Source organism: Anguilla anguilla, chromosome 12, assembly GCF_013347855.1.
Source record: "Anguilla anguilla isolate fAngAng1 chromosome 12, fAngAng1.pri, whole genome shotgun sequence".
Lineage (NCBI taxonomy): Eukaryota > Metazoa > Chordata > Actinopteri > Anguilliformes > Anguillidae > Anguilla > Anguilla anguilla.
In genome coordinates this window covers 23508337-23522475 of record NC_049212.1, presented here as the reverse complement: position 1 = coordinate 23522475, position 14139 = coordinate 23508337, and the positions used below count along the sequence as shown (strand labels likewise).

Below are 14139 nucleotides of genomic sequence, written 5' to 3'. Positions count from 1 at the left end.
AGTTCAGTTACTGATGTCATGGTTAGATCGGGGTCTAGCTGAGACGGCTGCCTTTTTCTGAATTGTCTGTAAAATTGATAAATGACCGACTAGTTTGATGTCACTGGACCATGAATATGATACATTTTTTTCCTGCTCATTTTGTGCAGAGAGGAGGCAACTGGCTAATGGAGTAAGCAAATTCAGTACACATTAAGTAAACAAACAAACAAACAACAGATAGGATTAAAAGCATCTTTAACCAGTTTAAGACCACAGTAGGCTAATCTTATCTTCAACACTTATTCATCCTCTACATGTTTGTCTCCTGAGTCTGTATGATTATTTCATTCTTTAATGCCATGCAGTTTTTAGGGTGTGTAAAGCAAATTGATTTACTAATTGCTTTGCAGAACAGGCTAATTCAGTCACAGCAGAATAGATTAACATACATAAGATATAGCATTTGCTGCCAAGGTTAGACTCTTTGGTAGCACTGACGCTTATTGTCCTCTGTATTGCACATTTTTCTTGATAATAACAGCATACCTTCACACGTTCAATCACGTGTGCACGCGAGCTGGAGAATGCACGCACGTGTTCGCATATTTCGAAGTCCATATGTGTGAATGTCTGTGGTGTGCATAAGCTGACTATTTGGAAAATCTCTCCTTTCATGTGAAGTAAAAAGTGATTGCTATGCTTCAACCTTCAGGCCATCAAGACTGGCCTGACTCACAGACACCTCCTGCAGAGATAATGAGGGATTCTTCCAGGCCCCGAGTCATGTGCGGCATTTCTGCTGGGATTCTCGTCCCTCACTAAAGCAGAGAGAGGGAGGAGGAGACCACTGAACCTGGGGCTGCAGCAGGCAGGTCAAGCCCTCCTCTGCTGCAAGTCATTTTTGTTTGTCTCCCACAGCGTGACTCCATAAGGACTTGTATTAATCACAATCTCACCTGGCCTCCCTGGCACTTATCAAGACCGATGGAATTGTCAGCAGCGGAAATGGAGTTGGAGAGAACGCAGATGGTGAGAGGGGAGGTGGAGAGGTCTTGGGGCAGAACGCTGGGGGAGCACTGGGGGGAAAATGGGAGTGCTCACCTTTAACATCCCAGCAGAAGGCAGGGCAGGGCTGACCAGAGCCTGTCTGGAGCTTTGGCCACCAACGTCAGCCAATATCCAGCAGCTGGCAGCGTAAGGCCCATAATACAAATCACCGCACTTAAAGCTAGCTTTTAAAATCACATATTTCCGCGCTGGATGTGATAGCCTAATGGGGACAGGAATAAACCTTTTAAATACTAATGAAAAATGTAACTCCCAATTCTGCATTGCTCACACTGTCTACAAGCTGGTACAACAGCGCCTAAAAAAGTACTTACGCCCTTCCTGATTTCCACACAGAATGACTTCAGATCTTTAGATAAAATGTAATATTAGATAGAGGGAAACTGAGTAAACACAAATACTAGGGCAAATACTTTTTCACATGGTGATATGGCTGTTTGATAGCTTTTTTCATTAAATAAATGAAATAATCATCATGGTTTGTGTTTACTCAGGTTCTCCTTAAAACACCGGCAGTGCAAATGTTGCAAGTGGCCGTAGGGCCGCTTTCGGATTCCACTTAGTAATCGTTCCATGGATCGGATCAGGACAGTCCTATTACAAAGCCATTTCTAAGGCTCTGGGACTCCATCGAACCACAGTGAGAGCCATTACCTTGAAAAAAAGCACCTAGATGATCCCCAAGCCTTTTGGAATAATGTTCTATGGACAGATGAGCCAAAAGGATGACACATCCCATTATGTCAGGCATAAAAAATGCAACATTTCACAGTTAGAACATCATGCGTGTTTAATCTCTGCAGTAGGCGCAGAGGCAAGCAATCATGTTTCTGATAACCAAATGAATTCACATTTTCATATTTGCTAAATATTGATCAAACTTTGAAATTAAAGCAAGAATGTTCTGTACTATGCTATAACGGATATAAAACAACACTATTCTATTATACTATATAAAAAGAACTGGTCACATCAGCTGACAGCACTTTATGTGGTCAGAGACCACAGCAGATGACACAGACAGGCCATTTCCCCAAAGTTGACAAGTACCCGTTCCCATGAAACAGATTCACTGGAGACCCGAGCAGCAGAGAGGCTGATGTATAACCTTATTCAGCTCCTCGCTTCTATAGGGCTCTTAATCATCTCATTAACTGAGCTAATTTGCTTCCTAATTGAGCCCTGTGAGCTAATTCTGCAGGAGCCCTAATGATTTCCTACTGGGCTCAATTTCTCTGGGGCAGTAAGGCCAGAACAGTCCCGCTGTGAGACAGGAATGAGGGCATGTTCAGGAGCCCAGGGAGTTCAGGAGACGTACCATGTGACTTAGCGAAAGAGAAAGAAGAAGGTCCCTATTGCAGAAACCTCCTGAAAGACCATACAGCGGTGCATAGGAAGCAATGAGCTTTAATCTAATTTTTGTTCACATGCTTATGAATGGGAAAACAAGGATGGTGTGTGTGAGTGTGTGTGTGTGTGTGCCTGTCTGTGTATGTGTGTGAGTGTGCGTGCAGGGGTGCGCATGTGTGTGTGTGTAGGTGTATAGATGGGCACTGTCATGATGATAGAAGCTGACAGTATGTATATTGATGACTTTGTTTTATTAACCTTTCATAATATGGTTAGCTGTCTTGATGTGCTGACCACACAAAAACAAATTCAATAGCAATGACCAATAAAAAACTCACATATCTCTCTCATATTATGAGCCTATAGGTTTTTATTTCATTTATGTTCAAACAGCAATCCTCTGGGACATTTATTTTATGGATACAGCATAAATTCCTCCAAAAGTTGTGCCTCATTAAGAGTCCATATGAATGCATCCTCTAGGTATGTACAGTAGGACCAAATCAATGGCGTCAATAATTCATAAATGCGTGAGACTAGCATACAGAAAACCATTAATTTGGTTAACTTTCATGCAACGCTGACTGTGTTTTCCCATATTTAATATACAATACACAGGCAATCACTTCTCCAGTGTTGTGGTGGTGTGAAAAATGTGGCTCGTGTCAAATATTCTGTGTATTCTTTCTCTTTTTCACACAGGAAATGCATCATTCAATCAAGCAGCCCATTTCATTGTATTTCAGATCACACTTCCCACTCTTTTTTTTGATGGATGTAAGCTGTAAGCTGTAAGTTGTAAGAAGCCAGGTGGATATTGCCTTTTTCTATTTTTTGGTAAATACAAAAGCACAGTGTGGGTCAACTGAATTAGTTACCTGTGGAAAGCCAAGCTGCTTAACAGTCCAAGGCAACAACAATCAATGTATCTTGTCATACACATGTGATAGTTCCCTCAAAGGTTCATAAAAACATTCAGCTTTATTTTAGCTGCCTGAGGCAGCAGACTGAATAGTTAGAAATCAATGTGGTATAAAAATCGTCCACCCCATCTTGGAGGCATTATTTTCATTATAGAGATTGATTTTTGTGCAAAACTTGTCACCAGAGCGCCTTTTTCCAGTCTTCCACTGTAGACGGACAGTTTCTCTGTACTTCCCTGAAATCTGAGTTGGAAACAAACACTGACGAGTAAAACTGGTCATGCCACAAATATGTTGAACTTATCATGGTCCACTATGCAGGGCTACTCAAATTACAAGAAAGCGATGTGGTTAACTTAAACTTTACCGCAACAGCAATAAGAAGACAGCAAAGTCATTTTTGTTATATAAGTTGCTCACGGCATAGATATTGAAATCCATAAACCTATGACCAATGCTTGCTACCTAGCTAGCTACAGTATTTTTCAGTTGCTAGCTGATAGCGAACAATATCACTAAACGTAAATTGAGAACTAAACTTACCATTCAGATACATCTCCGATTTAAGGACTATGTATCATCACACATGGTTCAAGCAAAACACTATGCTAGAAATGCGACCAGTCCGTATTTTCCTATAGCTGACTGTATGAACCCCATATAAACAAATTAAATACCAGTCCTGTATGGGTCCAATGGGGAATTTTATTTCATGCTTGTGAAATCCCACTAAAATACTTTCAGTTACCCGTGCTGTTAAAATTACATTCTGAGTTGCTGTTCAAACATAGGATAACCTTTTGCTCATTAAAAAGGGCTGCAGCATATAAAAATTGTTATTGACTGCACCCTAAAGCCTTTGTTAAACTTTCAGGGGAGTAGCATACACAAATCTAGTCCTATTTTAACAATGGAGAAGTCATCAAGAGGTAAAATTTTAACTTGAACATAAAATGTTATTGAAAGTAACCTGAGATTACTTGACTGTTTATAAGTGAAATGTTACCATTGAATTTCATACAGTCGAGCTCCTAAAAATACATTTCCCTCTGTCACATTGTGTATACATATTTTAGACTTAGTCCTGTGTTGAAGATTAAACTGACTTGTCTGGATCAGACAGTCTTTCTTTTCAATAGGCAAAATTACATTTTCATCCTATTTAATACAGACATCTTTTCGTATTTTAAAAACAGGATTCTGAGGGCTTATGCAATACTCTGGCCTGGATGACATAAAGCAGGGCTGAGTTAATGCATATTAGTGAGATAGAACACAGCGTCCTCAACAATAACAAAACATAATAACTGGAAGGAGGAAGGAGATACAAGGCCTCGTTGGGCTTATTTTTTCCCCATAAATCCTAGGACAGATCTAATATTACAGCGTTTCTTGGCCTTTAATTCAGAATTGAGGGAATAAACCACAGCACGGGCCATTGGAGGAACATGAACTCCAACAAAGAAGTTCCCATCACACAGCATTTAGCTAAGCGGGTGAGGCAGACAGAATCCCACGTCTCCAGAATCACAAAAACGGGTTTCCAAAAATAATATCTGCACAAACTGCACTTCTCAGGGCATGATCTGCGGTTGGGTTCATGTGAGCCTGCTTCATATTTTTAAATCCATAAATACATTTACGGCTACCCAAATGGCATGCAAATGAAAAATGTGTTTATGAATATTAGGCCTGCACTGTTTGATCGGCTAACGATCGGTATCGGCCAGTAATACTACACTCGGCCATTGGCCGATAGTTTGAAAACCACCAATGGTCAATCCAAAGGAAAAAAAACTTGATTATTAATTTGTAATCCAAGAGTTTGTTTTCATTTGCCTGCCAGATACAAAATAATTGCACTTTGTTTCCCATATTCAGTGTTTCCCCTATAATAGTTCTGGGCTACCAGGCCAACAAAATGCCAAAAATAAAGCAAAATATTATTATGTTTGGAAAAATGTTATAAATATGGTAAAATGCTCTGTATACAATTGTGGAGTCTTAATTATAATGTGGCAGAGATTACACAGCTTATTTTATGCAATAAGTGCAGTGTATTAAGTTCTCATTTTGAGTCTTGAATACACAGAGCAAACAGAAATTTGGAAGCAAATATAAATTGCAGACTGCCTGCTGCACCATTTGCGTCTATTTAAGGGTTTTTCAGTGCATACCACCAGGCCTGAAAAAAAGTCTGCATTGATATTTCAGGAATGCACTTAAAGGAAGAATGCATTTTAATTTGGATGAATGTGAAGACATGTCATTTAAAAAAATGTCTAACTTTATTGTATGAAAGTTGTGTAATTAAAACTGTGTTTATTAGAATAGAAAGCTTTTATAAACAGTTGTCCATAAAACTTATGGAAGCAGAACCACCAAACAATCGGTATCGGCTGATGTTTTCCCTAAATAATCAGAATTGGTAACAGTCAGAAAATTTCATATCAGTGCATCCATAATGAATATATGTAAATCCATACAGTATAATCACATTAATGGTACAGCATAATGATAATCACTGTTGAGTGTTTCTGACTTCTCAATCAAGATGAAAATGTATCTCTCTCTCTCTCTCCCTCCGTCCCTCCCCCACAGTTGACAGCTGGTCAGGTTCCTTCTACTCTGCTTCATATCTCTTTCCATCTTTCTACCCTCCCTCTTTCTACAGCATGCCTTGCTCCAGGATTTGAACAGTGCCGTCTGTGAGCAGAGGAGGATGGGATGGGGTCATTAGCAGTAATGATTGGGAGCAAGACACTCACTAATACCCAAGGCAGCTCCGTGTATCTGGGACACGGCATGGGTTTGATTGTTTGATTCTCTGATAAACGTACTGTGTTGTGGGTCTCCTGGGCTAATCCTGAGCACAGATGAGGGAGGGATGCTTTTGCACGCCAAAAATAAAATACTCATTTAATAAAAATTCCTGCAGCTATTCATTTGAATGCACTCCATCTCTATCAATATGCTGCTTGTAAGAATAAAATCTTCAGTGATAATAATATTTTTACAAGCGCAAGGCATTCCAATCTCAAGATGTCGGAGCTGTTGCCAAATATATTCTTAACAGCACATTCTTTACTGTACATACAGTAGCCAAAGTTCAATAAAATGAGAGTGAATGTTAACTACATAGATACATAGAACACAGATCATGGTGTGAAACAAAATGAATAATAATAATAAAAAATGCTACATAAACATTATTTTTCACAAGATTCAGAACCCTACTTATAAATAACAGTATTGATCCAGCCATTATCTGGGCTATGATATACTGAAAGCGTGTCATATAAATATGAAATATATGCTCAATCATTCTTCGCACTGACACACCTATTTAGCAATAACAACAAAAATTGATCTTATTTTTGATCTTATTAAACTGTCCAATGTAGGACACACACAATTTTAGAATTACTGACATACTACTTTCCATTTGTCTACCCAGAAAGGCCTTTCAAAATCAAAACCAGATGAAACACACTAACATTTCAAGTTGTGTGAAAATCCCTAATCCTACCATCCCAAAAGTCTCCCCTGATTCAGCCAAAATCAAATCCCATAATCTCTTCCCTATTAATATGACTTCTCATGTCAACTGGAATGGGTACAAATGTGGTGAACTTGCAACTCAAACAGAGAGTCTAAGGTAAAATATAGTCAGCAATTCCCCAGTGACGCACAGTAATACATCTCTGTCTCTAAAGAAAACACAGATTTTTTTTTGCATGTACATTCTGAGCACCCACAGAGGATGTCAGTTTCCAGTCCTAACCCCATGCTGCAAAAATAAAAGTTATGAGCGATGGCACCAAAAGACTAAAATAGATTCCTCTGACTCAAAAACAGAAGTCTAGGATTAAAGAGCTGAGTTCTCCGGTTCCGGTAGATACTCACTTTAGAAAAGTTTGATGGCAGGCATTTGAATAAGTCTCTGACAAATGTGTGAGGTAGGCTGAAATTTAGTGTCTTGAGTGTCTGTCTGATACCCAGAGCATTAGGTGAGGTAATGCTTCCAGGAGTCAATGAAAAAGTGGGAGTCAAACGATGGGCTGGGAATAGCTTCAGTTGAACTCGGGCAGTCTGTTGAACTTGACGGCAACTCCAGCATATAGCAAAATGCGCCATTCCTAATTTGCGGGAACATTTCAAAGTACTCCAGCATTGCTTTTTCTTTTTTTTTTTTACCCTAGGGTATCTCTGTGTAATTATGACACTGTGTGTCACTTAATTAAACATTTTGGTGCTATCTGCTGTATTATTTCCCTGTTGTGATTAGCAGACAAGCTTTATCAAAACAGAAACTCATTAAAGTTTTTGCTTGTATGAAATGAGCTTCTCTCTTCTAAAACCAATCTGAGACAGAATTATTCAAAGACCCCCCCCCCCCCCCCAAGGTTTAATCTCAAACATGGCCTGGGCTGGACACACAGTGCACTGAACTCTGTCCAGCCTATTAATCACAAGCTTGCCATGATGTGGAAGCTTGTTACACATCTGGGTTGAATAAGAGAATACATGATACAGTGCTGTGAAAATATAAATATAAATTACAGTCCTGTGGCCATCTTTTTACATATAAAAATGTCCGTTAACACAGCAACATGCTGTTGATCACGCATGCCGAATTTGGTGAGAATCCGGCAAACACAAGTACAAAACATTTTTTTTTTTTTTTTTCAAAAAAGGCATAAAATCCAATACGGCGAATGCTATGGGTTCTGTCAAATTATTTATTCAGCATGAAGAGGTAAACGTGGTTAAAACTTGGTGCATGTACGTGCAGCGATATGACAGGAATAATTTTTCAATGTTGCAATTTTGCAGGTGGTGCTGCAGTCGACATGCCTGCTGAATTTTAAATTTTTGAGCACTGGAAAGGGGTAAAAATGTAGGAAGGAGCAAACGAACAAGAAAAAGATGAAGAAGGAGATGATGAAGAAGTAGAAAATTCCTAGCAAAAACAATATGGGTTCACCTTTGAGAATACAAGACAACCATTCGGCCAGAGCATTACCTTTAATAATTCCTCCTTTGTCTTTAGTAGAAAATAAACACAGTGTTTCCTAATAAGTGGACACTGATTAAAATGAACTAGTATTAACTAACTACCCAGTTAGTTAATATTAGTTTTAATCAGCAGTATCCACTTATTAGAATGGAGACCACACGATTCTGCAATATAAAACACTTATTCCTCCTAAATTACTACAAAATGTTCCTGTTAAATCATTAGCCAGAGCCCTGTTATTGGAGATATTCCTTGGTTCCTGAGGTAGACAACTCAGAAGGGTGGAGCAATATGAAACAGCCAACACCACTACAAATGAGAAAAATGTTTGTTTGCTGACACACATCAAGTGTCTGATAAAAGTGCAGAATATTACACTGCGGGGAGAAAAAATAATAAATCCTCCAAAACATGTAAAAGAGATGGGAACTGATTTAAAATGAGCAATCCATTCTACTCTCTTAAAAAGTCAAAAAATAAAATTAACTGATTGCATCAGAGCTTTGTAAATAAAAATGGGAGCAGCTGTGAATATAACACATTTATGTAAAGAGAAAAAATTAGAAAGCTCTAAATTTTGTAATTAAATGTAATCATTGTTAGTCAGTCTGCTGTCTCTTCTTTCATGGATTGATATTGATTTGTAAAATCCTGCCCTTCTCTCATTATCGACAGAATTCCAGACAAGTAGCATTTGGCCTTCCATGTTAAACTGGGAAATATCTTTTTCAGTTATATCCCAGAAATGATCCAAATACAACTGGATGTTTTTGTTAATGTGCTACAGGTCATTGTGAGGGACAATACTCATAAAAACCTGAAACACTGAAACAGAATCACGTCAAGGATCCTGAAACACATGTGTGTTGTCTCATTGAACCATGTCATTTTTTCAATTGATTGGGGTTGTACCTGTTTATTTCCCGTGAATAACATCTATTCCATTCATATCTCCACAAACCTTGGATAAAACCTGAATAGAAATAATCTGCTTTTGCCTGGCTCAGGAAGCAGTCAAGATACCTTCCTCTGTGATTTTCCTGCTGATAATGTCAATGCTCAGAACATAATCAACCTGTTTTTAGTCATTGTGTTGACACAAGAGATTACACACAAAAGGCATGGCCTATATTTGAATATCTGTCCTTAGCTATGAAGTAGATGCTTTACACTTTTTCTTTTACACTTTTACCAAACTGTTTATGTAACAAATGTATTTGACGGATAGTCCGCTAAGGCCAAATGTCATTTGATTCTTAGTCATAGTCTTAAAATGTAACAATAATGCTGAAGTATAAATGTATACAAGTCCTGATTTACCTGTGCTTCTGCACAATAAAGAAAAGTACACTCCTCCATGTTCCCTCTTACATTCTTTCCCTTCCCTTCAATGTGACAAACATGTTGTGTTTGCTGCAAGGTCATGCAGTCAAGCCTTTTAAACCAGTAGGAAGTGAGATGTACGTATGAGAGAAAGCTCAGAATTTGGCTCACAAGCAGTCCCAGAGGGGTGGGGAGGAACGATCCCTCAGTCGGGGAAGTACTGATGAAAGGTTGACAAGGGCATTTTAGATTTCTCTCCAAAGCTCCTACCTACTTACTGATTTATTTTTCTACCCTGTCACTGCTTGCCAGCAATGCTGTTATCTGTGTGGCACATCAAACGGTGTGAACACTAAAGGATACACTTTCTTTTGCAGCTGTGGTCCTCACTTGGGACTCTTCCAAGTGTTCCGTTCGCAGCGCTGCACAGGCTCATGGGACAAAGACGTCAATATGCCTGACACTAACAGTCCAACACAAACGACCACACTGAAGTTCCAATAAACAGTGCAGAGGAAAGGTCATACGGATATAATAAAATTAGACCCTGGGAGGCACAATCACTAGCCAGCGTCTTCTAACATGAGCTGCAAACACGAGTAGCCAAGTGGACACTTCATGCTAACTCAGGATGTGTTTGGATGTTATTTAGGTCCTGTATTACCACTCAAATTTAGATTAGGAAACCCTTCTTGTTCAAAAGTTCTAATGGACTGCTCATTTATCTTTCTTCCTTTTTACTCTTCTCCTCTCTCTCCAGATGGGTTTTCTTTGCCTCGGACAGGACAGTAAATCTCAATGAGAAAGAAGCAGAGCTACTTACGTGCTAATGTGTTTTTCATTTAGCCAAAACCTTAATTTTCTCAAAGGCATGTGAATACTGGGGTAAAGAAATATTAGCCCGAGAAATTAGATAGCTTTGGCAAAAACAATGCTCACGAAAGCACCGGTTTGTCATACTGTGCGGAAAATGTTTAAATAAAATCTAATTTAAAAGAGTAAAAGGCAAAGAGGAGTATAGCAGGCTGTTAGGATACTCAGGGACTGTTGCGAGCCTTTTCCTGAGACCTCCATTGTTCTGATCTGCCACTGCTCCACGCTGTGTGATCCGGGGCAGTGTTTCCTTTAGCATGTCGGCAAAGCAAAACCCAGTGAATCTTAAATGACATCACCCCAGCACACACTGTGGCTAATGACAGAGGCTGCAGGCCACTGCTGACAAAGCAGCTCCGCAACGAAAGACAAAAGGGGGGGAGAGGGGGAGAGAGACAGACTCCATTTTAAATATGCACCCCTCTGTGTAAGTTCTGGGTTACAGTGATTAATACATGCGTCACGTTGAGCAGATTAAATTAATCCAACTTTTTTCATTCAAATTTGTATTTTAGCTGAAAAGTCAGACACACTGAACAATGAATATGAATATACTGTATGAATTAATATATTCACAGACACACTTTTCATGTTCAGGCCATTTGGGTAGACTTAAATTTGTCTCACAAGTATCATTAGATTAGTTATTTGTGTTTATAACTACTTGTATGTTAGACAGACAAGTATGTATATAGCAGAATGTAATAAAGCAGATTTACTTTGCTGAAATATATCTAAAAATACTGGTTTACTAATAGTGGGGAAAAAACCAAACTGAACCAAGAGATCTCATTTATGATGCAACATCTGAATGTAAATACTTTGTGAAGGTTCATGTCACATCAAGTCACAGTGAAGGTCTACCCGTAATCCCTCGTTCCGGGGTTCACACTGTGGGCTTTCAGTTACACCCAACCACCGTGGTTAACTTGTCACAGACTAACATTTCTGCGGAGGTGAGATATCAGGACCAATAATACCTGTCAAGGCGGGGGGGGGGGGGGGGGGGGGGGGGGATGAAATGAGGGGGCGCGTCACGCGTGTTGTATCATTAGCGCTAAACTCGACATCAGACTGCCGGGCGCTAGAAGACAAAGAGGCTTCGCTGCTCCCTCTGAAGTGTGACCTGGAACTGTCAGCCGCGGCAGGGCTGTCTAGAAATGCGCATACATCTGAGGCTATCGAGTGAACTAGCTTCCTCCCTTTTCTCCCTCTTGTGTTTTTATTTCGCTCTTTACAAAGCCTTCCCAGCATCCCCTACAACTCGGCTTGCTTATCGCCATGGGAGAGCATAACGCCATTCAGTCACGGACCATCACACTGAGTGTTGTCAAAGACGGTGGATAGTTTCTCTACAGTGCCAACATAGCTCCTGTCTTGCCAATAATTTTGGTCAAAGGGGACGATAAGTACAATTTGGGAGAAATGGATACAACAGCTAACACCCAAATGACTTAAAATGCAAACTGACTACTTTGCTGCAGCATCTGTCTCAAACTGCATGACATGAAAATGGCACATGAGAGGGAGGTTCCACCCAGATGGAAAGCGGTGTATTCCTGGCACGTCTTGGCACATCCTCCTCGCTATGAACGTAATGAAAAGACAGACAGGTCGATGCTGACCGGCAGCTTGTCCGACCCCATCAGCGGCCCGCTCCAAACAGGCCGAGTCCTGTCACACAGCACACCTCTGTGTCAGCTCGCCAGTTGTGTGACTGATGTGTATGGACGGGCCAGGAGACATACAATCAACTTCCCTGCAGTAACAGATCTCATGGACGCCACTATCCCACTTTTAACATAATGCAGCCACAGTACACAACACTGCCGCAGGAAGACGGATAAGCAATCTCTGCATTCTGGGTATTAATTTAATACAGTTTTAAAGTTTTCTTTTAGTTCTCCTTTAATTAAGCGTCCCACCCATAGCACAGCAGCTCACCTGTTTCTGAGTCAGAGCATTGCAAATGACCGGAGCACTATTGGCCCGATGAAGGCATCTAAAGGATCACTTCAGCTTTTTTTTGGCTATTTTTATGAACTATTTCCAGCTTGCTGATTGGTTATTGATATGCAATGCACACTAATGCGTGCAAACAAGCTTTGAAATGCACATTTAATAACCTCCCTCAGAACAATACCTGCAGAGAAGCATGCAATGTGCTGCCCAGGAAGTTACTGAGGTGAACAACTCTACCAATACTCCCCATAACAAGAATGAATACAGCCAGCCGCAGCTCAAGAAAGAAAGTATTTCTACAGCGCAAAAAAAGCATTCAAAATGAACATTATTATTAAAGTTTAGAGCGATAACATCTCACAAGCTTTTATTTGGTGCAAAACCACATTTAGAAGGCATTTAAAGTCTTGTTTGAAAGGCCTCATTCAGCGGCATTGCAAAGCAGAGTGGAGCGGTTCTCAGGGTGACCAAAGCTCTACAAATAAATTATTATTATCATTACTGATCAGCATGGTGGAAATATAAAAAAAAATAGTTCCAAGTCAAAAAAAAAACCAAGTTATCTTTTAAAATCCCCCTATTTTACCTGGGACTATATTTAGGACTTGCCTTTTATGGTTTGGCTGTTCTGCTTAGATGCATTAGATTACAGGGGTTCATCTGTGAAAGATTGATAAGAGGCAGACACGCATTATCCATTCTGCCAAAGGAGTGACAAAACTTGTCTGTCGCTGCTTATCTTTGGTGTCAGCGGTATTAGAGTTATCACTAGTCTTATTTCAGTCTGGAGACATAGAATAGCATATCTCTACAAAACATCTGTTTGTTCTTCCTCTATGTCTTTAATAATAATAATAATAATAATAATAATAATAATACAACACAAACATATTCTGGATGTACTGCAGGTACTGACGTTAAGCTGAAATGTATTGCCCACAGCAGATCTGGATGGGCCATAGCTGCATCAAAAGCGTGAGCCAAAATGTGCTTTTATACAAAAGAAATACAATCTGCACTACTGCCTTTCATGGATAACTAAACACAACCTAAACATTACAGCTCTCATTTTTCCACAAACCTCTTTCAATAATTTCCCCCGAATTAAAAGTCAGCACTTGTACGGCTTTTGCTCTGTGGTTTTCATACATGATTTAATCCTCCTGATTTAACATTGTTTGATATATATAAGCTCAAATATGATTTATGGGGTATAAGGGACGCTATAGGCACTGCAAACAGTTCCCGTTATTTTCAGAGACCAACTATTTTAAATGTCATGCAAATACCAAGCTATGAGAAACCTTTTCATTTTTTTTGCATTCAATATTTTATTTGCCAACTGCTTCATAGACAGTGTTTATAATTGCGGTTATTTTAAGGCTTCCGCTCTGCGCATTAAGAAATTAAGAAAAGCATTTTCCCTTGGTTCTAAAGTACCATTTGAACTTTTGCAAAACTCAAAGTTTTCCTTTAGCTGCAGATGCTTTAATGACTCTATGTCTCTCTGGTTCCCCCTCTCCTCAGGCAGTGCTCTGCCTTGAACCAACCCTTCTGTTGCCTTTTATTTTGATCATAAATGGATTTCAAATCACATTAAAACCTAGCATTCCATTGGAATAGAAATGAAATAAGAAA

The 14139-nt window shown here is 39.5% G+C and overlaps 1 protein-coding gene across 2 annotated transcripts in view; it reads right to left on the bottom strand.

Annotated features, from left to right (window-relative positions):
• The window catches only part of slc36a4 (solute carrier family 36 member 4), a 130503-nt gene that overhangs the window by 23843 nt on the left and 92521 nt on the right, over nucleotides 1-14139 (bottom strand). The gene's annotated exons all lie outside the window — the stretch shown is intronic.